Raw genomic sequence first — 25,720 nt, 5'->3', positions numbered from 1 at the left:
GCCTTTGCGCTCTGGAGAAAGTCAACTGTATCTATTTACAATGTGTTTTGCAGCGGTGAGCAATGTAGCCAATCACAGACATAGTTGTTGATCTCTTGAACGCAATGGCCAATCAGAGGTTTAGTCTATTTTTTTTTAGTCTAGCGGCCTAATTTTAATTTAGCTCAAAACGGTTTTTATTCAGTGCTGAGTTATGCAGACTCGTAAAACCTCTCATTAACAAACAAAATGTAGACACAATGAAAGTAAGAGAATTATTGTGCATTGTTGGCAGTTTCATTGATGATAACGGAACTTTGAGAGATCGCGATGAACTGGCAAAGCGACAGCGTTTGGTGTTTGCACACCTAGTTCGTGAGCATTCCAAACGCTCTCGGAGTGGTTCAGAGTGTATATGTGAACAAACCAAGTGATCTCAGACCCCTCTAAAAGGACCCAAAAGCGAACCGTACTCAGACCACCGGGTCCGTTTGTGGTTTGATTTCTTTGTGATATGTGAAAGCGATGAGATCCTGGTTCACGTTGCATTTCGTTTTGACGTGTACCGCTTTTGAAGAAATATCGTACTACAGTGCATTCTATCTTTTGCAGTTGTGGTGTCTCCGTCTGTTGCTGTTCTGAGCACGTACACCCGAAGCGCGCACACTAAAAGCCTGCAGAGTGAGTACTGAACTAAGTTATCTTTTGCGTCTTATTGGGCTTAAAAACGGTCAAATACACGCAAGGTTTACATAAACAGTCAGTTACGTCTAAAGTAAAAGTAGAGAGTTGGGAGAAAATCGGATGCCTGTCTGTATCTATGCTGCATGAGCTCTTATACCTGTTTCACACATACTCTGTATGCGGTGCGTGTTGTAGTACGTATGAGATGCAGGAGCAGTAGGCCTACGCGCTATTGTGCTTTCACATGTGCTGCATTTGCAGTGCGCAACTGATCCGTGGCTGTATCAATACACAACATTTACTTATATCGTACTTGACAAATGTATTTCAAATCCCAAAATTTGTTACTGAACATGGCTTGTCAGCATTGCGATTCTCTTTGTATAGGCCTACAATCGTTCATAGATGTCACGTTTAAACGTACTACATTTAAACAACGTTTTTTTATTCAATTTATTACTTTATATTTATATAGTAATACTTAAGATTTATATATTGCGTTTCTCAAGCAAGTGGCAAAACATTTAAACAGGCTATATGTTAAAATCACAAACATTTAAAATTAAAACTTACAATAGATAAAAATAGCCGACTCTTGTCTTTTCTTTCACTTTTAAATCTCTTTACAAGAAATCCTACAGGTCATAAAGAACTTTGTTTTTCCACCTCCATGAAGAGACGAGTGCTATCCATTATATCTACTTGTTTTCTGTATACATACATTTCAAATGGCTTTTGCATCTAAACTCTTCATATATTTAAATGTTATTTTTAATGTGATGACCAAAACATTATTTGTTCATCCTTCAAAGATGACCCCCATTTATAAACCTGAAAGTTTCAAGATGTAGGAAAACTCACTTATTTAAAAAATATTTTTTCTTTTAACAAATAGGAAATTTCTCTGGCATTTCTTACTTTTTGCTGTATCGAAAACGTACCGAACCGTGACTTTAAAACCGAGGTACGTACCGAACCGTGATTTTTGTGTACCGTTACACCCCTACTTCCCACGCTTTGAAGCGTAGCGCTAGAGGGTGAATGGCCAGATCGCCCTGATTGCCGCACACAGCGAGCTGAACAGAATGTGTGAGCGCGCTTACTGTGCTTATGCATGACGGCTCGCAAACTTGCATATTTATATTAATTTAATTAAATATATATGGGAGAAAATACTATTTTCGTAATATTGAGAGTTATCGTAATATTGCCTATATTCCGCATATCAAGCGCATGCATAAAGCTTGCCACAAAGAACCGGCAAAAGTAATGTTTAAGCAGCATGGTACATTTGAATTGTTTATTAATAAACTAGTGTTTTCTGGCTGCAAAGATACAGTTGGCGATGGTGACGCCATCTTCGCATGTAGTCAACGCGCCTATAGAGAGAAATGCACACTTCATACGGATAAACTACATAAGCAGAGAGTAGGCCTAGGCTACCCCATTTCTTATCGATTTGAATGTTTTTTTTAAAGCATTTCAAGCTTTCTATACGTTCTCAGGTCTGTGAGGCAAGTCATTTATACGCTGAGTTTCGGTTCATTTATGAGACGCGCTCCAGTTCACGCGCGGGCGCCTCCGTATCCTATATTGTCTGCTATATTTCGCTTCTTATTTATTAAATCCAGCCAATTGGTTGATGAAACATTGATTGAAATTAAGATACAATTTTTACAAAACGAAATTCACTTTAAAAAATGGCTTTCTACAAAACAAAACTTAATTAAGTGGTCAAAATCATGTCTGACCCACTCCAAATGTCTCCTGATATATTAGGCATCTTATGATCCAATCTTACCCATCTCATGCGGTTCCTTTTTCATATAATCCACATAGATGAAATAAAAAAAAGAACATTATATTATATAAAACAAATATGAAATGTATATTTACGTTTTTAAGTTATATTTAGCCTAAACGTCAGACCACTCCGCTTTTCTCACTTTTGTGGCCTATGCATGTGTGCGTGCATATGGGGGAGGGGTGCGATTTTCCAGCTACAGTATCTTCGAATATTATTTTTGCTCGAAATGCCCATCCCTTCTAATGAGTAGCATCAAACTACTCCAATTTGTTCTTTTAGGAGTTTAAATTATTTATTTATTTAATTTTTGTCCTGCTCAGACTTGTATTGGACAAGGTTTAAGTTATGACTTCTCTATTTTAGTTGATTAAATATTTATGTTGTCCTCCAAAGTTTACTATTGGACAATGTTTAATTTAAGCCTGTGGGCTGCATCAGACTGCTCCATTTTGTTTGTATTTATCATTGTCTTATATTAAGTATATTAAGCATCGGTATCGGGATCGGTATCGACCGATCACCATGACAAGAAATCGGCTATCGGTATCGGCTGCAAAAATCCTGATCGGAGCATCCCAAGCAATTAGTGCTTTCCACCTGATGAAATTAACACGGCAAAAAAATTGACCAATCAGAATTTTGGTCGAGCCAGAACGTATCGACCAATAAATCGCTTTACAACCGCTTTACAACACTCTACAACCTTTCACCAAGAAATACTGAAGCCTCATTCAATAATGCTGTTGTTCTGCAACAGCCAATGGTGTTTCAGCACACAAAATAGGGGTGGGCTTGCTCCCTATATAAAGCGGCGCTGAGAAACATTGCCTCAGAATCGTACTCCTTCAAGAAAATGTATGCAAGAAGCCTCCTCTGCGTTGATTCAGCGCCTACAGCAGAGAGTGCTTCTGAGCAAATCCCCTTCAGGCCAAAATGCCTAATGATAATGTTTCCTGGCTAGCTTCAAGGGTCCTGTCGGTACAAGAGAACTAGTTTTCGCAGTACAAAAGCCTATAATAATCCTCTGCTAAATTGAGCAGTGCTTATACTCTATTAACATTGCTTCCCTTCTCCGAAAGCAAAGTATTCTGTTTAGGCGCTGGCTTTCCCCACTTCCCTATCATTAATTTACCTTAAAAGAGCACACCTATAGCATCCAGGCATGGACCGCCCACCTTTTCTTATGTGTGCGGTGTTTTAACTAGGTCCGCTACACTTTTTTGTTATAACAGAGTGGTGGCTCACAGACCTCATTGTTGAACCGCTGATATAGCAGTATAGCAGAGTGTATAGAATCTATAGCAGAATGAGCTCTGTCTATATAACTCGATTTTGTTTTGGGGGTGTACTAAATTATATTTTCATGCTTGATTGTTCAAAAAACACATTATTTGACATATTTGACATTATTACAGCTCCTCTCTCCTCATTCTGGCTCGAACGCGCCATTTTGTCCCAGACTTAGCCTAAATAAATATGAGGTTGTCTAAATGCACAAGGGGTATTGGTAATGCTCCCTTGCAGACAGGAAAAGAAAAAAAATCAGTGCAAAAGGCCTCCTCAAATGAAAACTCCTCAAGGCATCCACAAATGAAGTACCTTGAATTGTATTGTCGAGACATAACTGCCATAATCGTTTGATTTAATAGGTTGCTATAGGGAGATTACATATTTCTCTTGTCCAACACTGAAATTAGTTAGAACCAGACCATAGCATATTAGACTAAAAAGACAAGTCGTGGTAGCATAAAACATACTACAGCCTACAATACTACAATAAACTTTACAAAACAAGGCTGTGTATTACAACCCCCTTTTGTTCCTTTCTTTAAAACTGTAATTCAATGCCATGTGAATTCTCTAGGAAAGGCCCCTCCTAATTTCACAACTGGTTTCTCACAGTCCAGTAGTTTAGTTCAGCATCTTTGTTAGATATCTCTGAATGCAGTATTAAAGAAATATTAAATACTGCAGAAGAAAAACCTGTAAATGTAAGCATTTCTGTACCCTCAAACTATTTAGTAGCAAAGCTGATTTTGCTGTACAAAAGTCTCCCAAGATGGCAACATGCATGCATTTCTCAGTAAAAAAACAAAACAAAAAAAACATGAAGTGCTTTCTGCCTTATTTGTTCCACATTGCCTAATCTTTTCCACTAAGTCTTCCTTCTTCACATGCAGTGGACAGCCAAGCCCCCTTTTGTCTCTGAAAATAAAAACAAGGTCACATTTCCTGGCAATGGCACAGGCCACAACTTGATTCAAGAACTTTTGATACAAGTCCAGAGACTTGTAAAAACTTGTAATGACAGAAGTAAAGAGTAGACCCCATTTTAAAATCCAGGAACTGGTTGCTTGAAACTGCATTTCAAGCAACCATACATTTACATTTATTCATTTAGCTGACGCTTTTATCCAAAGCGACTTACAATTGCTATATATGTCAGAGGTCGCACGCCTCTGGAGCAACTAGGGGTTAAGTGTCTTGCTCAGGGACACATTGGTGTCTCACAGTGGATTCGAACCCGGGTCTCTCACACCAAAGGCATGTGTCTTATCCACTGCGCCATCACCACCCCTCAACCATTCTCGTTTGTCTAGCTCCACCTCAAAATCTACAGTGCTGGTCAGAATTATTTGGCCCCTTGGTAAATATGATCATAGATGGTTGTAAAAAAATAAATCTGCATTGCATATCCTTGTGATAAAATGCAAAAATCTAACCTTTTATTGAAGTAAAAGAATTTAAAGTGGGGGGAATCACATTATGAAATAAATGTTTTTCTCCAAAACACATTGGGAAAAATTATTTGCCCCCTTTTAATAAATACTTTTTGCAACCTCCTTTTTCCAAGATAACAGCTCTTGAGTCCAGAGTCTTATCCTATAATGCCTGATGAGTTTGGAGAATAACTGACAAGAGATCAGAGACCATTCCTCCATACAAAATCTCTCCAGATCCTTCTGATTCCCAGATCCATGTTGGCGCTGCTTCTCTTCAGTTCAGCCCACTCATTTTCTATAGGGTTCAGGTCAGGGATTGGGATGGCCATTGCAGATGCTTGGTTTTGTGCTCAGTGACCCATTTTTTATTTGATTTTGATGTTTGTTTTTGGATTACTGTCCTGTTGGAAGATCCAAACATGGCCCATTATAATATTTCTAGCAGAGATTGTCAGGTTTGTATTTTTTTATCTGTTGGCATTTGATCGAATCCATGATGTCATGTATCTGAACAAGATGTCCAGGACCTCTGGCAGAAAATAAGACCCACAGCATTAAAGATTCAGCAGAGTATTTCATTTTACACATGGGGTACTTGTTTATCCATGTGTGCTGCCAAAAAAGCCTGTCCCGTTTGAAGTTCCAGTAGTGTCAGTTACTTTTCAAACTTTCTATGGACAGATGAAACAAAAAAAAAGAGCTTTTTGGCAAAAATCTTATAATGGGCCATGTTTGGATCTTCCAACAGGACAGTGATCTAAAAAAAAAAAAAACAATAACAAAACAAAAATGGGTCAATGAGCACAAAACCAAGCATCTGCGATGGCCATCCCATCTCAGTCCCTGATCTGAACCCTATAGTAAATGAGTGGGCTGAACAGAAGAGAAGAAGCTTTAACATGGATCTGGGAATCTGAAGGATCTGGAGAGATTCTGTATGGAGGAATGGTCTCTGTACTCTTGTCAGGTGTTCTCCAAACTCATCAGGCAATAATTCTGACCAGCACTGTAGCTCTTTCCCAAAAGTATTACATTTAACAGAATTTATCAAGGAATGTCAGCAATAGTGGCATTAAAAAAGAATGAACAGAACTTCTGTATCAAAGACAAAAGGATAACTGATCCATAAATAAAACTTTTGGAATAACTGACTTACGTTTGAATGCAAGAATAAGAGCTGCACAAAAGAGAAATATTTAATTTTAGAACCTTAAATTTTAGTCTGTCTTATTTTATTTGAAGCAGAATTAGGTTGAGTAAATGATGACAGAAGTTAAATCTTTCCGTAAACTATTCCTCCAATCAAAATGTTGGGTAACACTTTAGTTTAGGGTGCAATTCTCACTATGAACTAGTTGAACTAGACTGTTTATTAGTACTTATAAAGCACATATTAATGCCTTATTCTGCATGACCATATTCTACATCCCTTTGGATAATCCAACACAAAATTTAACAACTACCATTACTACCTATTAATAATCAGTAATTAGGAGTTTATTGATGCAAAAGTCATAGTTAATGGCTAGTTGATAGTGAGAATTGGACCATAAACTAAAGTGTGACCAAAAGTTGTTTACAAAAAACTACATGCTGTGAACCCTGTTACAGGTCCCCATGATCACCCCCACAGTACCCCAGAGCGTTTTGTGCTGGAGGGAAACTTCTCTGGATGAAGGACAAAGGAGGAGGGGTGGACAGACGCCCGGTAGCCTTGTGTCTTGCACGGCCTTTCTCAATTCACTTGGCTAATCCAAGAATAGGCCCCAGAATAAAGAAGTTTGATTCACTACGGCTAGGCCTGAGGGGAATGACACAAAAAACAACAACGCACAATGCAGCAGCACTATCACCATTAGCAGCGTTAATGAGGATACGTCATAGACTGAACTGAACATACAAATTTGTATGAGAAAGGAATGACAAGACAAAGGAAGACATTCGGAAAAGTGCTTCAATAAACTAAGTGTCTGATGAGATTAAAATCTACTAATTTAAGCCAAAAAACAGTAAAAAAAAAAAAAGATAAAGCACTGTTGAGATACAGCCACAGATTATTTTTGACATCTTCCAATCAAAATGGAAGCCATGTTTCTCAAGAAACAAATGTCATCATGGACTATAATTGCAAAGACACTACATGCCAATTTGGTGCTCTGATGAAACTGTGCAAGCACTCTCAGGTCATGCTTGTGACAGGTACCCAGTTTCGTATCATTATGCCAAGGCGTTATGGTGATACAGCCTCAAAACCATTTTGGCTTGATTTTCATCAAATTTGCTGATGCGTTATATGAGAATGGTCTGATCTATCAAAAAAGTTAACTTTTTTGCCAGCATGCTTTCGCAAAGTTTGAAAACTTTTTTAATTTTATTTTTATTCAAAATGGTGGAAAATTTAGTTTTTGTTTAGAATTTAGATTTTTTTCTAGAACTGTGTCCGAAACCGTTCACTCATTCACTAATCCTATCGTGTATGGCATTTGAGTGCACTATATCTGCAAGGAGTGAACGAAATGAAGTGAGTGAATTCGGACACTGACGTATACACTGTGCATCGGAGAAAAGGCTTTGTCACACGTAGTGATAAAACTACTTTTATCTTACATGTTACTTACTTTATAAAATAATATTAATAACAATAACAATCATAATGACTTTATTTTGTATTTATATATACCTCCGTGCCAGCTATGTGGTTTCATCAATTGTATAATTGGTTTATCATGCTTCATGTGTATAATCATTAAATACTATAAAAAATTGCAAACAAAAATAAACATTAACAATGGTAAAATATTTCATGTATTTGTTTTTAGTAAAGTTTTTTTTAGTTCGTTAGAAACTCTCATGCTCACAGATGACGTTGTCGTTGAGCGCCCTCAGGCGACAGTTGTGATTACATTCGAATGAATACGCTACCTACAGATGATTAACGAATATTTTTAAATCATCCACCAAATTATCATCTCTTCCTAACAGTTTAATGAGTTATCAACAATGCCACAAATTATTAAAACACCCGGCTGTTAGTAAAAGACATTAAATTGAGTTAATGCCTAAATAATATATTTTAATAATAAAATTAATATACCTACATCATTTACCTTATTAATATAATTTCATTTAATTTTAAAATGCATCTATATAATATTGTCTCTATATTTTAATTTGTTTTATTCAAGTAATGATTCATAAAAAAAGGTAGAAAAACCCCCCTAAAACTAGCATGGAATGAGATCAGGAATAAGAAAGCTGTAAAGTAATCTCTGGTTTAAACTCACTCGCTCCCGCACTTTCACGCGCACTCAGTCCTCTCTGCATTGGATTTTGGGACATAGTGCTTCAGCAAGTGATCATCGAATGTACACTCAAATTCAGAGAGGATTGCGGGTATAAAGTAGTGAACGAATGTAGGGAATGGTGTCGTTCACTTTGAAATCAGACACCACTACAAAATGGCCGACACCTGATATATTGCACTATATAGTGGATCGGGAGCGGTTTCGGACACTGCTTGGGCCTCATGATTAAAAAATTAGTAGCACAAACATGAGTGAAACTTTGAACTGTTGGTGGCGCAAGAGGGTGTTGATATAGAGAACCTATGGTTAATTCCGTGTTTTATAGGCAACCATGATCATGCTAATTCAGATTCAGATTCAGTTTTAAATGAATCTAGTTTATTTTAGTTCAGGACTTCATAGTCCAGGTGTTAGTAATCTGAACTTAATCTGTGTTTCAGAAAGCCATTTTAATTTTAAGCCATGATTAACTATTCCAGATTAAGACCTACTTCTGGCTTAATTTAAACCCTGTCTGGGAAACCGCCCCTGTGAGTACAGTTTATAAACTGATGGGACGAATTGCAAAACTGTGGTCTGTGGATTTGCGGGTCTTTTTTTTCTCTCCTACATGTGACTTCCTGGGCTCTGTATGTAAAAAAAAAAATTCCCTCACAGTTTTTGCACTGTACATGCATTGTGAATTATGAAAAAAGAAAAAAAAAATTACTTGAAACCTATGTCCTGGGTTGTTTTCCATGTGTGCTGCAACTGTCAAGTGTCTGCTTTTTAATGAGATTAGGATTATGCCTGTAGAAAAAAAAGGGTTGAATAGCCAAAGCCATTTCAATTTGGGTATGTCCTTTTCGGCTTGTGGGTGTGCTGGTTAAGGGGTTATAATAATGTTATTGCTTTTATCATAGTAATACAGTATCCTTTTCAATATTCAGTAAGGACATTTTTCCCATCAATGGGAACTTAAGTGGCCTCTTAACAAACCCTCAAATGTCTGTTGACTAATGTAAGTGCAGTGATCTCACCCCACTTGAAATGACACAAGGAGAGCCTCATGACAAGCTGGATATGTCTGTCAGGCACCGGTTAATGTGGCACTGTTCACAGTTCACACTATCTCTGTTAGAAGAGTAAAACAATCACAAACTCCAGATGCTGCCAAGTACAGTAAACCATGTTAAGGTCTGCAGAAAATCCCCCCAACAATAAAAGCAGTAGTCAGGTTACACATGACATACATTAAAATCATAGTCCACATGGCCACATAGACCAAACGCCTTTTACTAGTAAAATTACTAATAAATGTGTGCAACAGGTTTTTCAGGAATGTTTTGACCATGTATCATTTTAATAATTTATTAAAACAGAGTGACTTCATTAAAGAAGCATAGGCAAACATGATAGGCAAACACTATCATGATATAGGCAAAGATAGGCAAGCACTCATTCAGTGTGATCTACAAGTGCAGTTTAAATTCAGTGTAGATTTGAGATCTCTAGTAGGCAGAACTTAATGAACTGATATTCCTACAAGACTAGAGAGCAGGTTTTTTTTTTAAAGAGAAAACTTTAATTTAAATGTCTTTGTATTAACTAAATCCAACTCAACAAGCCTTTCCATGAGATCCACCGACAACACTCCTGCAGAGACAGGAACATGAGAAGTAGTATAAAGTTCCACACTGACTAACAGACACCACCCTTCTATCATAACACAGATGAATGACATCTGAGCTCCATGCTCTGGACACACAAGAGTACAACCCACAACAACGAGCTGGTAAAGTGCAGTTAAAGGGGTCCTGAATTGAGAATGAGAAATGTTTTTTTTCTTGATCTTTTGACATAAGAGGTAATTACTCATTTGGCCCACCCACTGACGAATTTTAGTAAAGGGAGTAATACTAAAATAGGATCACTTGGAATAAAAATAGATTTAGATGTCTGCAAACTTTATCAAATGTTGTGGACGAACGGTGGGTCTCTCTTATTCACTAAGCATGCGCACGCATGAATCATGATTCATGTTCAAGTTTTCATCAAAAACTTTTGTACTAAAATTTATTCTAAATGTATGAAACAATTTTGGAACAACTGAAACCACACATACGCAAAAAAAGCACTTTCTCTATGCAGCCTTATAATCGTGTTAAGAAGTTATATTTAATCTTAACAACTATAATTATATTATATTTATTTTTTATATAAGATTATATAATAAAATTAATAAATAATACAATTTAATTTAATCTTAAATATACTTCATCATATCAAATGAAAGATTAAGAAAAACTGCGTTATAGTTTAAGGTTACTTTGAATAATGCAGATTTACGCATGATATGTACAGCTGGGAGATGATTTGCAACATCTGTGTCAAATTGTTACCTTGGAACTCAAACGTGTTAATAAGTGGTTCAAACAAAATAAATTATCACTAAATCTGAGTAAAAGTAAAATGATGATATTTGGCAACAGTAACTCCAATGCTCAGGAAGCAATCCAGATAGAGGGTGTTGTTATAGAGCGGGTGCATGAAATCAAATTTCTTATTATAGATGATAGAATTACTTGGAACTCTCATATTAAATATACAATCACTAAAATATCAAGAAGCATTTTTGTAATTGCAAAAGTAAAGCATATTTTAAATATTAAAGCTCTGCATACTTTATATTGTTCTTTGATCTTTCCCTATTTATATTATTGTTCTGTGATATGGGGTAGCACATTAAGACCAATAGTAATGTTGCAAAAAATCAGATTAATTCATAAAGTTATTATTTTTAAAATCAAAGATCATGAAGTTTTATGACATTGTTGAGTTCCAATCAGTACAGATGCTATACAAAGCAAGGCACAAATTGTTACCAAGTCAAATACAAAGAAGGTTCCAAGAACGTACTGGTTGTTATGAATTACATGATGATTTAAACTTTAGGACGCAGAAACATAGTACAGCTTTGAAAAGTTTTAGCCCTACAGTTAATGGGGTACAATTGTGGAATAATTTGGAGATGGAGATGAAACGAAGTTCAAATACAAATACAAACAAAGGATTTTTGAAAAGTATAGAGAAGAAGAAATGATTTGTCATTAGGGGTATTTCTACCATGATCAGATACTTTGTTGTCTCTTTGTTGTTGTTCTCTTACGAGAGGTTCTCTCGTATTGCGTAAGCTAGCTTACGCTACGGGAAAGATTCATCTTTTCTGAGAAATTGAAGCCAAAAAATTATCCTATAATTTTGTATCCATTGTCAACGCAGTTCAGCTGCAGCAGACCATGAGCGGGCTAGCTAGCAGCTCATTGGTTCGCTCACAGAGAACTGCTTAAGCCTATGAGGAGACGCGAATGAACTCTCGGCCAATGAGAGTCTGACATGCTCTCATTACGTCAGAGCCCGCCGAAACGGGCGTGGTCAGAGAGTATATTACTGGCGTCCTAGGCTGTAAACTCTGATTTTCATCTCTTCAGCGAGGCTACACGCATCTGCTGATCCTGAGAGAAGCCGCCGTCGTCGAAAAGGCAACTCTAGCGAGCATCTGGGAGACTGAGGAAGCCGGCCGTCTTCGCCACCTTCAGCCGTCCTGCGAGCTAGCGCCATCCGACGGATTTGTATCCTTTTTACAAAAAGCTTCCTGTACATTTTGTATCTAAAAGAGCCGAGCGTCTTTTTAAAGATGTCTCGTAAATCTTCCTGCGGTTCTTGCCGCGCTCCCCTCGAGAATGGAGACCGCCACGTCATCTGCGCTCTCTGCCTCGGATTGGAGCACGCCGAGCTCGCCCTCGCCGATGGCGGCTGCGATCTCTGCGAAGACATGCCGTTGTCGACCCTGCAGGCTCGACTTCAGGCCACTAAAGTTGCTTCCGCGCCGCCTCTGACTTCGCCGCAGAAGAAGAAACGCCGCTCTCAGAGGCCGCCGGAACCCCAGCCAGAAGCGTTCATCCCGCCGGAGCCTGTCGCCTCCCGCTCTCCTTCTCCGCCGCTTCCGGACATACAGTTGCCGCCGAGTGGCCGCTCTGTCGCCTCCGATGACGCCGCGGACATCAAGGAAACATGTTCGCTTCTCGCCTCGGACAGTGAGGAATGGTCCGGTTCTCACGCCTCCTCGGCCCGAGAATCCTCCGGGACCCGCGCTGGAATCTAGGAGGAATTAGTGTGCTTCCTCTCACCGGCCGTCGAACGCCTCGGGCTCGATTGGTCTCCTCCTCCCGAGCAGACCATCAACCGTATGGACGGCAGCTACTTCCGCCAGCGCTCGACTCCCGCCACTAAACGGGGCGCGCCCTTCCTGCCTGAACTGCACGCGGAACTCACGAAGTCCTGGAACGCCCCGCTCTCTGCTAGAACTCGCTCTGACTCTTCCACCCCGCTTCGCGTTGTGGGCGGTGCCGCAGAGAAGGGTTATCTCTCCATTCCCCCTGTAGAGGACCTGGTCGCCGCACATCTGTGCCCGCCCTCCACGAGATGGCGCTCATCACCTGTGCTCCCCTCTAAAGCCTGCAGAGCGACTTCAAGCTTTCACGCCCGCGCTTACTCAGCCGCCGGCCAAGCAGCCTCTGCACTTCACTCCATGTCCGTCCTTCAGATACTACAGGGTGACATACTTCGTGAATGGGACGAGAGCGGAAAAAATCCCCCTTCAGTCGCGGATTTGAGGAGCGCCACGGACATTGCCCTTCGCGCAACAAAATCTGCTGCTCAAGCCCTGGGGAAATGCATGGCCGCCATTTGTGTGTCTGAGAGACATTTGTGGCTCACACTCGCCGACATGGGAGATTCTGAGCGCGCCGCCTTTCTCAACGCCCCGCTCTCTCCATCCGGCCTCTTCGGATCTGCTGTCACGGGTATCGTCGACCGATTTTCCGAAGTGCAGAAAGCCTCCCAGGCCATGAATCTCTTTCTGCCTCGTCGTGCTAGCTCCTCTGCAGGCCGCTCACGTGACCTGCCTCCTGCACGAGCCCCACCCCAGCGCCCAGCTCAGCACAGTCAGACTTTTCAGCGACGCCAGGGCGGCCGCCCTCGTTCTCGCTCTAACAGCCGCCACAGACCGCCGCCTCCTCGGGGGCCTCGGCCTAGGATCACGCTGAAACCCGATCACTCGAAGTCTGCCTAGCACAGCTGAGAAAATGACGGCGCTCTCCCGCCGCGGCCGGACCGCCGTCAAAGTTTCGCCCTCTGTTAGTCCCCGCTCACGCGGCTACTACAGCAGTGTACTCCGCCATTACCAAGCCGGTCCCCCTTCCCGCTTGCATGAGCACAAACGCCGTTTTCACGGCGACCCAGAGAAATCTCATAAAGAGCATAAAAGCCTCCTAGGGCTGCACGATTTGGGCCAAAATGATAATCACGATTATTTTGATCAATATTGCGATCACGATTAATTATCACGATTATTTGTTGATTTTAACCAAAACAAATTTGATTGCCACATAGGCTAATTATAACTGCTTTCACATCCATATTGTGCTACATTTCTGCTAATGTATGTGTATCTAAATAAAATAGGTCCTCTTATTCACCAAAATTCAGTGCATCTCCTTAAAGAATAAAGAAAACAATAAAGAAAATGTAGCAAAACTTCAACAGGGCACTATTTTACATTTTACATTGTGTAAATCTATTTTAGGAAGCAAAATATAAACTTGCATTGTACCTGCATAATGGATGTGAATAAAACACGCAAAATATACAATCAATAAAAAAACAAATATTCCATAACAGAATGTAACCAAATGAGAACATTTCAAGGCAGAACTGCACTATGGAAGTTCGATTAATGGATGAAATTCAGAGTCATTGTTATTTGACGCTTAATAAATGTAAAATGTTGTGGTAGGCCTACAGTGTCAGTGATTAGTTGTGAAGTCTTACTGCATAAATTTAATCTATTTAATTCTCCATGTGAAAGTTTATGTGCTCAAATTATTTCTATTTGTTAAACAATAGGTCAAAACAAGACGTTTGTAGGACTGATTATTGGAGTCCATTAATCGAACTTCCATGCCTCTTATGTAAGGGTTAATGCCCGACGAGGTGTCCGTTGTCAGGTTTTAAATGGACGACGGCGAGGTGTAAACCGGCCGACGCGCAGCGGAGGACGGTTGCCTCCGCCGAAGTCCATTAAAACCTGACAACGGTCACCTCGAAGGGCATTAACCCGCTTATACCATGGTCACTTGCCAAATAAAACATTTTTAAAACATTAGTTTATATTTTAATTAGGCTAAATCTAGTTTTTTCAAATAATAACTTGCCTGACGATTTATTTAGAAACTTGAGATATTTATAGTCCGCTCAGCTTGTAGAACCCTTCAGGTTCAAAAATGCATTTTTTTTTTCATGAAACACAAAGGTAGGCATAGTTATTTTTTTATTGCACATAAAACACTTTGTGTTACACTAGTCTACACTAACCACAGCCTCCGAAGCACCGCTGTAGGTCGACTCTCCGATGCTGGACTGGAGAGCCGTCAAATAAAGTCGGTGACAGGCCATCGATGCGAGAGCAGTCTGCGGGCTTACTGTGCTCCGTCAGTCCGTGAGAGACTGAAGATGAAATAACGAACGAAGTCGCTCATTGTAGTAGGCTATGTAATATCTAACTAACGTTGACTGCCTGTTGCTATGGTTACTCACACAGCTGTTGTAGGCAGCGCATTTATTTATTAATTTCGAATGGTAAACAGGCAGTTTCACCAGAACTACTTTAGGTGTCCTCTATCACTTTTTAACGGACACCCTGCAGCCAATCAGAATCGAGTATTCACCCAGACCATGGTATAAATAGTAAATATATATATGTAGTATGTACCAATTTACTAATGCAATTTACTAATGCTCACACTCGGTCTCTCACGCGCACTGTCACTCAGTCTCTCTCGCGCGCGACAAAATTGGTAGGCGCGCGCTGTTGCTCGCACGCAGACACACTCGCGGTCTCTCTCGTGCACTGTCGCTCGCACGCAGACCGTAGGTCTCTCTCGCGCACCTGGGCTCATGGAGGCACGTGATCAGACACTGGTTTACGGTGCGCTAGATTGGCAAAAAAAAAGCTTTCTGTGAACTGAATGACGCATTTAAAATATCGCTCGATCACGCGAATTTGATCGTGGGAAGCCAAAATCGTGATCGTGATTAAAATTCGACTAATCGTGCAGCCCTAAAGCCTCCTGTGTAAAAAATGTGCCCACAACACTGTGTTCACTCATACACAAAAGCACTTCAGTTCCTGTGTTTCACACAGAGTCCACTCTCATAAAGCGGTTCCAACCCGCTCGAGTTTCAGAGTGCACTATCACCATAGCAGCGTTAATGAGGATACGTCATAGACTGAACTGAACATACAAATTTGTATGAGAAAGGAATGACAAGTGCTTCAATAAACTAAGTGTCTGATGAGATTAAAATCTACTAATTTAAGCCAAAAAACAGTTTGGAGTGCATAAGTCCCTCCTCTGCTCACTCTGTTACACGGCCCATAAACTCCTCTCCGAGTGTAAGTCCCGCTGTTATAAACACTATGAGCGCGCTCACGCAGCCCGCTATGTGCAGCAACGGGGACCATGTAGCCATTCACCCTCTAGCGTTACGCTTCAAAGCGTGGGAAGCTATTCCAGGAATTTCCCAGTGGGTGCTAAACACAATAAAGCTAGGCTATCGCTTACAGTTTCACCGCCGCCCTCCACGTTTTCGAGCGCGGCTAGAAACTATTGTGAACCCAGAAGCAGTGACGCTGCTCCGTTCAGAGATAGCAAAGCTATTGTGCAAAAGGGCTATAGAGAGAGTTCCTCTGTCTATGAGCGAGTCGGGGTTTTACGGCCGTTATTTTCTGGTTCCCAAGAAAGACGGCGGCCTCAGACCAATCTTAGACCTCAGATTTCTGAACAAAGTTCTCATGAAGAGACCATTCAAAATGCTCACTATCAGAAAACTCCTCGCGCATGTGCGCCAGGAGGACTGGTTCATTTCACTAGATCTGAAAGATGCTTACTTTCAGATTCAGATAAATCCCCTTCACAGGCCATTCTTACATTTCGCCTTCGAAGGCCAGGTTTATCAATACACCGTCCTTCCGTTCGGCCTATCCCTAGCACCCCGTACGTTCATGAAGTGCATGGATGCGGCGCTCGCCCCCCTGCGGAGTCAGGGGCTGCGAATACTGAACTATTTGGACGATTGGCTGATTTTGGCACAATCACAGAGAGAGCAACTGTCACATCGTACAGTTCTCCTCGACCATCTGAAAGCTTTGGGCCTCTCTGTCAACTGGACAAAGAGCGCACTACAACCCAGTCAGACTATCTCCTTCTTGGGTATAGAGCTAGACTCGGTCACGATGACGGCTCGTCTGTCAACACAGCGCGCGCGCCGTGTTCAGCGTCTCGCCGCATCTTTTCAGATGAACAGACTCACACCTCTGAAAACTTTTCAGAAGGCATTGGGTTACATGGCCTCAGCGGTGCTCCAGCTGGGGTTACTGCGCATGCGCCCGCTTCAGCTCTGGTTGAAGAGCCGTGTGTCTCACCGTGCGTGGACCACGGGCCGCCAGCTAATAAAAGTAACGCAGACCTGTATCACAGCTCTGCAGCCATGGACTGTGGCAGAATGGTTTCAGCGGGGCGTTTCCATGAGGACCCTTTCTCGCCGAAAAGTCATCTCGACAGACGCATCCAACACGGGTTGGGGTGCGGTCTGCGAGGGCTCACCGGCCTTCGGCCCCTGGTCAGCTCAGGAGAGCCTCCTCCACATAAACTGTTTGGAGATGCTGGCGGTCGAGAACGCGCTCACGCGCTTTCTTCCGCGCATTCACGGTCACGACGTGCTGATCCGTTCGGACAATATAGCCGTGGTCTCCTATCTAAACCGTCAGGGCGGAGTCAGATCCAGGAATCTCTTCCGGCTGACAGACGCATCTTAGTTTGGTCTCATTGTCACCTGCTCTCGCTCAGAGCGACGCACATGCCGGGCCATCTGAACGACGGTCCAGACAGTCTGTCCAGGAACCCCATTCCCCCCGGGGAATGGTCCCTGCACACTCTTACAGTCCAAAAGCTGTGGCGAATATTCGGCAGAGCAGAGGTGGACCTCTTCGCCTCAGAAGAGAACACCCACTGCCCAATATTTTTCTCAAAGAGCGAGGATGCGCTAGCCCAGACCTGGCCCAGCCGCCCGCTTTATGCATTCCCTCCGGTTTCTCTGCTACCACAGGTGCTTCAGAGAATCAGGGAAACACGTCACAGACAGCCCCGTGGCCCATTCCAGTCAGAGCAGATCTCCTCTCCCAAGCTCGCGGCACGATCTGGCATCCCCACCCAGAGCGCTGGGCGCTACATGCGTGGGTGATCAACAACTACCCGTTGCTTTGCCAGAGGGAGTGTTAAACACGATCATGCAGGCTAGAGCGGCTTCTACTAGAAGGCTCTATGCGTCTAAATGGTCTGTGTTCTCTAAATGGTGCACCGACAGAAACTTGGACCCACGGTCATGCGAGGTTCCTTCCTTGCTAGTTTTTCTCCAAGAGATGTTGGACAAGGGCAGGTCCCCGTCCACTCTCAAGGTGTATGTGGCAGCCGTCGCAGCGTTCGTTGAACCCCGGCGTGGCCAGTCACTGGGCAAAGATGGTTTGGTCATCCGCTTCCTCAGGGGAGCTAGTAGGATGAACCCCCCACGCCCCCCTTCGGTGCCGATTTGGGACCTTTCCATTAGGGGTGGGCGCTATACCGGTATGAACGTGAATACCGGTATTATGTTGTGCCATGATATGGATTTTGCGATACCGAGGATACCGTATTCATAAATTAAAATTTTGCAGTTATATTGTTTTGTTCAATTTGGTACTCTTTACAACTAACACTAATGACGATACAGAATCGAATACGCTGTTTAAGGAAATGACTGATTTGGCGCTTCATACGCGTGAAGTTGCTGAGGCGATTAACCGCTGTCCTGTGACGCGTTCAATGAAGGACCGTATAACGTCGAACACATCGCTAGTGCTAAGCGGCTGTTCATAAAGGATGCATCTTTTGCGGTGGAATGGGAAATAACAAGGTAATGAGACGCAAGTTTGACTTTTAACTTGAGCGCAGCATTTTTAGAATGCCGTTTCATTTGCGAGACGCGGGTGCAACACCAAAACAAGTTCGTCAAGCACAAACCAACATTAAAGTTCTAGGCTACTTTATGTTTGAGATGTCATGTTTTCATGAAGGTTGAAAGCTGCTATTATTATCTTTGACTTTGTTTTTACAAAACATTTACTGCTAATAATATTATCCACGTGGAGACATTTCCCCAATGTAACGTTAGGCTATGAATAACAGGACACGACACACACATAAGCGCGCGCATACACACGACACACACATAAGCGCGCAAACACACACACTGGTCCACTATCTGTGTGGGGACTCTCCATAATGGGGTTTAAACTGTACAAACTGTAGGCCTTTATTCTGTCTCCTTACACTAATGAATTAGTTTGTATGAAAATGTTCATTGTTTTTTTCTTGTATACTTTTAAGTTCTATTTATTTGGTGCTTTGTTCAATCTCAAACCATTATTTTATTTTTATTATTAAGATGTCTGCACAAGAGTTAACTGTAATCTGTGCAAACATTAAACTTAAATGAAACGTCTCGCTTTGGTCTACACTGGAAGTGTTCTGCTCGCTCTGCTAAAGCTAAACTATAATTACTAAAACTGAAACTAAATAAAATTAAAAAAACTATATAGAAATGTGTGCAAAATAAAAACTAACAAAACCATTAATGAAACTAGCTAAAACTAAACTGAAATTTAAAGCAAAATTGAAAACGATATTAAAATAAAAACTAATTTAAAAAAGCAAAACTATAACAACAGATATTCCCGGAGACAGAGCACATCCGAAGACGGCTCTCACTCAGAAATCAATAAAGTCTTCATTCGCTGCCGGTTCTCATTATGACAAGAGTGAAGACGAGCAAAAAGTGGAAAGACATAACAAGTGCATTCAGGCCTACCTTATGTTGCACGTTTGCACTTTTTGAGAAAAAAAAAATGGCACAATAAAAAAAAAACACAATTCAGGTCTATGTTCAATGAAATGCCTCACCTTTTTCTAGTTATCTAGTGTTAAAATACATATTTTGCCTGTAATTTAACTAAGGTGTACTAAAATGTGATTCCAATTTTTTTTTCTCATATCGCGATATAATATCGATATCGTCCGGACAGTGAAAAATATCGTGATATGAATTTTTGCTCATATCGCCCACCCCTACTTTCCATAGTTCTCGATGCTATGAAAGCCCCCCCATTCGAACCGCTAAACACCGTGGACCTCAAATACCTTTCGCTCAAAACTGTTTTTCTGCTCGCGCTCGCGTCAGTAAAGCGTGTGGGGGACCTTCACGCGCTGTCCATTAGCGCTTCCTGTCTCGAGTTTGGGCCCACTGACTCCTTAGTCGTTCTCAAACCTAGACATGGTTATGTCCCGAAAGCGATTGGTACCCCGTTCAGGGCACAAGTTATTTCCCTATCGGCTCTGCCTGCATCCGATAGCGAATCTGACTCTAATCTCCTGTGTCCAGTCAGGGCCCTGAGATTATACATTACTTGCACTGCTCCGGTCAGACGATCCGAGCAGCTTTTTGTTTCGTTCGGTGGGCGCACCAAGGGGTCGGCCGCCTCGAAACAGACTCTATCCAAATGGATAGTTGATGCCATTGCAGCCGCATACGCATACGCATCAAAAGACCTGCCATGCCCTCTGGGCATCAGGGCTCATTCCACTAGAGGCATGGCATCATCGTGGGCATGGTCCAGCGGAATTTCCATTCATGACATTTGTGTGGCAGCGGGTTGGGCTTCCCCCTCCACCTTTGTCAGATTTTACAATCTGGAAGTTCCCGCCTTGCAGGCTAAACTACTAGCAGTCTAGTATGTTACAGCTCTTCTGGTTGAGCTGCACTATAGGGAGTTATTCACACAGACCGGTTTCGCTCTGTCCCTCTCTATCATGTGCTTATGTACTACACAATCTCCGGCCCGCTCTGCTGGCCTTTGTCACATGTACATATTTATTCCCACTCATAAGGGTTCCCTGGGGTCTCCCCTGGGACTCATAGTGGATGCTTAGCATGCACGGCGTTGACCAGGTGTTTCCGTAGCGTAAGCTAGCTTACGCAATACGAGAGAACCTCTCGTAAGAGAACGAATCGGTTACCTAACGTAACCTCGGTTCTCTCTAGATGAGGGAACGAGTATTGCTTTCCTGGCCGTGCTTGTGCTACTAGCGTCCTCGCTTCATTCTATGAAAACCAGAGTTTACAGCCTAGGACGCCAGTAATATACTCTCTGACCACGCCCGTTTCGGCGGGCTCTGACGTAATGAGAGCATGTCAGACTCTCATTGGCCGAGAGTTCATTCGCGTCTCCTCATAGGCTTAAGCAGTTCTCTGTGAGCGAACCAATGAGCTGCTAGCTAGCCCGCTCATGGTCTGCTGCAGCTGAACTGCGTTGACAATGGATACAAAATTATAGGATAATTTTTTGGCTTCAATTTCTCAGAAAAGATTAATCTTTCCCGTAGCGTAAGCTAGCTTACGCAATACTCGTTCCCTCATCTAGAGAGAACCGAGGTTACGTTAGGTAACCGATTCGTTTTGTTGCTTTTGCACTATGTTCCCTTGTACTATTGTGAAATGAGAATTTTTCTTGTATTACATTTTGGGGGTGGGCGCTTATAAGCTCTTTTGCTTTGGCCCACTCCTTTTGAGCAGAATGGTTACTGCTCAAATAAATAAATAAAAATAAAAATAAATAAATAATCGGGGTCTGTATAAAAGGTGTTTATAGTGTTTGAACTGGTTTTGAGAATGACAGACTTGGCATTGCTTGGGGATCTTCTGAGAGCACATCTGCATATGTTTGACGAGAGTGACGAAAGCCTGTAAAGTCGTTATTTTTGTTGTTTTTTTCGCACAAAAAGTATTCTAGTCGCTTGATAAACTTAAGGTTGAGCCACTGTAGTCACTTGGACTATTTTAAAGATGTCTTTTACTAACTTTTCTGGGCTGGCAGATGCAATTACCTTGCAGCCTATGGAGGAGTGAGACAGCTCTCAGATTTCATCAAAAATATCTTAATTTGTGTTCCGATTCCGAAGATGAACGAAAGTCTTACGGGGTTGGAACAACATGAGGGTGAGTAATTACTGACAGAATTTTAATTTTTGGGTGAACTTACCCTTTAAGTGAGCTACATAATTTTTTTTGTCAATTTGCATTATAGATGGAACTGTCCAATAAAAAAAAATTTATAGAAAGGGGAGTGTCTTGCAAAACATACGGGTCTTCGGAATGGTTTCTGTTTGGCCACCTTACCCCATAGCCCTGACATATATAGAAAACAGTATATTGTTGTCACATTCAGCACATGACCAGACATTCTTGCAGCTCATTTAATGCTACAGTAAGTCTCTTACCAGCCTCCTTGATAAGATTTAGATTTGTTTTGTTACATCATTTTTTGACAGGTGCCCTGTTCTTTGGAATGTCATTGTGGTGCATCATTTGTGCCATTTAATTCCAAACAGAGTAACATGCCCTATTATAAAAGTTTATATTGGTTAGTTGAAAGAATTTGGTTGGTTTCAATATTACATTAAAAGTGGAAAAAGCACTTAGTTAATTTAGCTTGGATTGCATTTTATTTAATATTCAACAATATTATTGATCTGCCTGCATTGACACCATTATATGAGAACTGAACTGAGCTGGACGATGACATCACAGTTTTCTCCAGAGCGGCTGCATATAAATGAACTAAATTAATAACTTTTTTTACAACAAAAATTAACCATCACTGAACTTACTTAAAGGAGAACTCCGGCGCAAAATGAACCTTTGGTCTAATAAAACATTGGTACCTAGTCAACTGTTCTCTGAGATTTGTTTTCATGATAATCGAATGTAAAGAGTTTTATCTCTAAAAAAAACTGTTTAGCGTATAACGCTCGTAATGGGGGCATTTAATAAGTAAAAAGAAATCGCTAGTTAATACCACTAACAAGGCTCAAAATAGCCCCACACAAACACAGTAACATAATGAGGGTCCCTACATGCAAAACGAAGCATTGAGAAACTTTGTAAGTGTACAGACCGTTTAATAAGAAGATATGTTATAAAGACAGTCCACTTCGTGTATACAGACAGGAGCCATCTTTGGAAAACAGTCTCGACTAGTCAAACCATGAACGCCATTCATACAGTTCAGAAGTTCACTGAACTTCATACAGTTCAGCTCACTTAGCACGTCGTTCGTGGTTTGACTAGTCGAGACTGTTTTCCAAAGATGGCTCCTGTCTGTATACACGAAGTGGACTGTCTTTATAAAATATCTTCTTATTAAACGGTCTGTAGTTTGCTTCGTTTTGCATGTAGGGACCCTCATTATGTTACTGTGTTAGTGTGGGGCTATTTTGAGCCTTGTTAGTGGTATTAACTAGCGATTTCTTTTTACTTATTAAATGCCCTCATTACTAGCGTTATACGCTAAACAGTTTTTAGAGATAAAACTCTTTACATTCGTTTATCATGAAAACAAATCTCAGAGAACGGTTGACTAGGTACCAATGTTTTATTAGACCAAAGGTTCATTTTGCACCGGAGTTCTCCTTTAAGCTGGACTATGACGCTATTTTTTTTCTAGACACAAACTTTGTTGCATTATTTTCCTGTTATCATTGAAACCTGCTGCTTTTAAATAATCTGTATTGTAATAAGCGCTAGCCTATATAAATAAAGGTGACTTGATTTGGATTGATTTTTTTATGTGTCAAAAAGCTGCAATTTAAAAAAAAAAAAAAATTCCCATTTGTATACTCACTGTAAGTATGACAGGACTATTTTAATTGTAAATCTGCATTACAGTAAAGAAGATTTAGTGGGAATTGATTAAGCGCCATGACAACAATGTCACAATACAAAAAAGGCTTTGTTACCATGATTCAAACATTTCTTCTGTGTCAAACATCGTTTAGTATCACTATCATGACCCAACAACAGCATGCTTTTATTGAGTGCCTTTCGCACAAAACATAACAACTCAGTCACGTCACGTGACATAATTGATTTCACTTCTCAAAGCCTTTTCAAGCTAAAGGGAGAGCGAGCACAGCGACAGTATTATCGTGTGGTTTTGTGTTTCCCTTTCATTTGAGCAGCCCTGCCCTCTTGCCACATGGCCTGTCTTATGTCATACCCACAATGCCTCACGGTTACCTGTAACCGCTCCTGAGGACAGCAAGGTCAGCACACATGCACACAAACATAGAGGCACACGCAAAACCTTCAACCTAGTGATCCTAATTCAGTATAATGAACAGAGGCCCACTGCACAGACAATGGGTAAATCCAGACAGTCAAGGTCACTACAGCTATTGATCAATCACTTAAATGTGAATCACTCACTATCTCCCTCTAAACACAATAAAAGTATGAAAACAAACTCGTATCCTTGAATTAGCATATGGTCAGTTGGCAAATAACACTTTTCTTTAATAAAAATAATACACCAAATACATATGGTGTATATAGAGGACAATGCTGTAACTTGTTAACGTTGTTATCATTTCTGCACAGCATGTAGGCCTATTGTTTATAATTGTAAATTCATTTTTATGTTTTGATGTTTAACAGTTTTGTCACAATGTCACTGCCTGACATGTCAACCACCCATATGCAGAGAGTACAAATATGAAAAGAGCTGTGACACTAAAATTTTGATCTGTAAACATACCAATACAAATTTCCATCTCTGTTATAGAGGACTCGATGGCAATACAATATCTCCTTTAAATCCAATACGAACTAGGTAAATATAATCAAAATGTTCATACACCTTAACCAGGCCTTGAGGCAAAACTGAGACTTAAGCATGGTTTCACAGGCAGGGCTTAGACTAAGCTAGAAATGGGCCTTAGTTTATTAAGGTCATTTTTAAGTAGTTTTTATAAACGTGCCTTAGAAAAGTAGCTACATTAGCCTACTGGTCTGTATCTTATGTCAGTGCAAGTTGCTTTCAGGTAAAACAGTTCAAACATGCATTTTAGTCTGAAACTAAGCTTAAGCCTTGTCTGTGAAACAAGGGGTCATAAATGTATTTGTCTTTGTCATAAATGTCCCAAATATTTTCCCGCCTACATTATACTATATTTTATAATTTTCTTAGACATGTAGAATGTAGATCTTATGCGTATTTTTGTATTGATTTTCACACACACACACACACACACAAACACATTATATATAAATACAAATATATATATATAGGTGAATTGGCTTATTCATCTGCAACTTAAAACAGGCGGATGTGCAGTATACCTGCACGCTGACCTGGCACACCCTACACGCTTTATTCCAGACAACACAGCCATCTCAAAAAATAGGGAACTGCCTTTTAGACATCATGTGCGCATAATTTCAGCCCCCCCCCCCCCCCCCCCCCCCCCCCCCCCCAAAAAAAAACGTTGTCTAGGTAGACAGTACACTAGATTTTGATACAGTATCTCTCTCCTAACGAGGCCTGTGAACGAGCTCCGGTGTCCAACTGTTGCATCTTGACTAGATCGAACAACTTCACACACACACACACACAACTCGATCTCACTTACTTTGAGGCAATAAAAAGCAAACGAAAGTATGCGTTTTAACAAGAAATGTCGACCGAATCGTGGAAATAAACAAGCCTTAAAAAGACCGCCAGCGAAAATAACACATTACAAGTCATTCCGAAACTACCAGCCGGAGAATATGCAACAACTTAATGCGATTGTCTGCATGAAGCAACTTCAAACGCAATAGTACTACGTACCAGCCGTTCAGAGCTCTGTAGGAAAACACGTTGACATGTAGGCAAGTTGCAACTTTCAGCCCGTTCACTCCGTCTCGAGTGAGAATAAAACGTCCACCCGGTGTGAGCGCGTTGTTTAATCCTTGGAACTTTGTTTCTGTACAACGCTAGCCTGTATGGCAGCAAGTAGGCGCCATGTTTGTGTTTGTTACTTTGCTGCGCTCTCGGGTTTCTCGGACTGACTGCTGGAGGCGGATGAACCCGCCCATGAGTGACTCGCTGCTACACATTTCTCTGTCTTCCGCTCTGCACAGACTCATTAATGCCACAGATCTAGAGTAGTGCGCACCATGATTAACAGGTGGCTGGGTATTTATTTTCAGTA

The 25,720-nt window shown here is 41.2% G+C and overlaps 1 protein-coding gene across 3 annotated transcripts in view; it reads right to left on the bottom strand.

Annotated features, from left to right (window-relative positions):
* Nucleotides 1-25,591, bottom strand: part of dennd4c (DENN/MADD domain containing 4C) — a 127,556-nt gene extending 101,965 nt beyond the window's left edge. For 2 of the 3 annotated variants that reach the window (XM_056242333.1, XM_056242335.1), the window contains exon 1: nucleotides 25,357-25,487. The gene's annotated coding sequence lies outside the window, so the exon portion shown is untranslated. Of the gene's footprint in view, nucleotides 1-25,356 lie in introns of all 3 variants that reach the window. The other variant, XM_056242336.1, reaches the window with a different exon arrangement.
* Between the last annotated feature and the right edge of the window lie 129 nt (nucleotides 25,592-25,720).

This window comes from Rhinichthys klamathensis, unplaced genomic scaffold (genome assembly GCF_029890125.1).
Source record: "Rhinichthys klamathensis goyatoka isolate OS25496 unplaced genomic scaffold, OSU_Roscu_1.1 h1tg000722l_1, whole genome shotgun sequence".
Lineage (NCBI taxonomy): Eukaryota > Metazoa > Chordata > Actinopteri > Cypriniformes > Leuciscidae > Rhinichthys > Rhinichthys klamathensis.
Note: the sequence above shows the minus strand (reverse complement) of the source record. Positions and strands in the feature narration are given on the sequence as shown.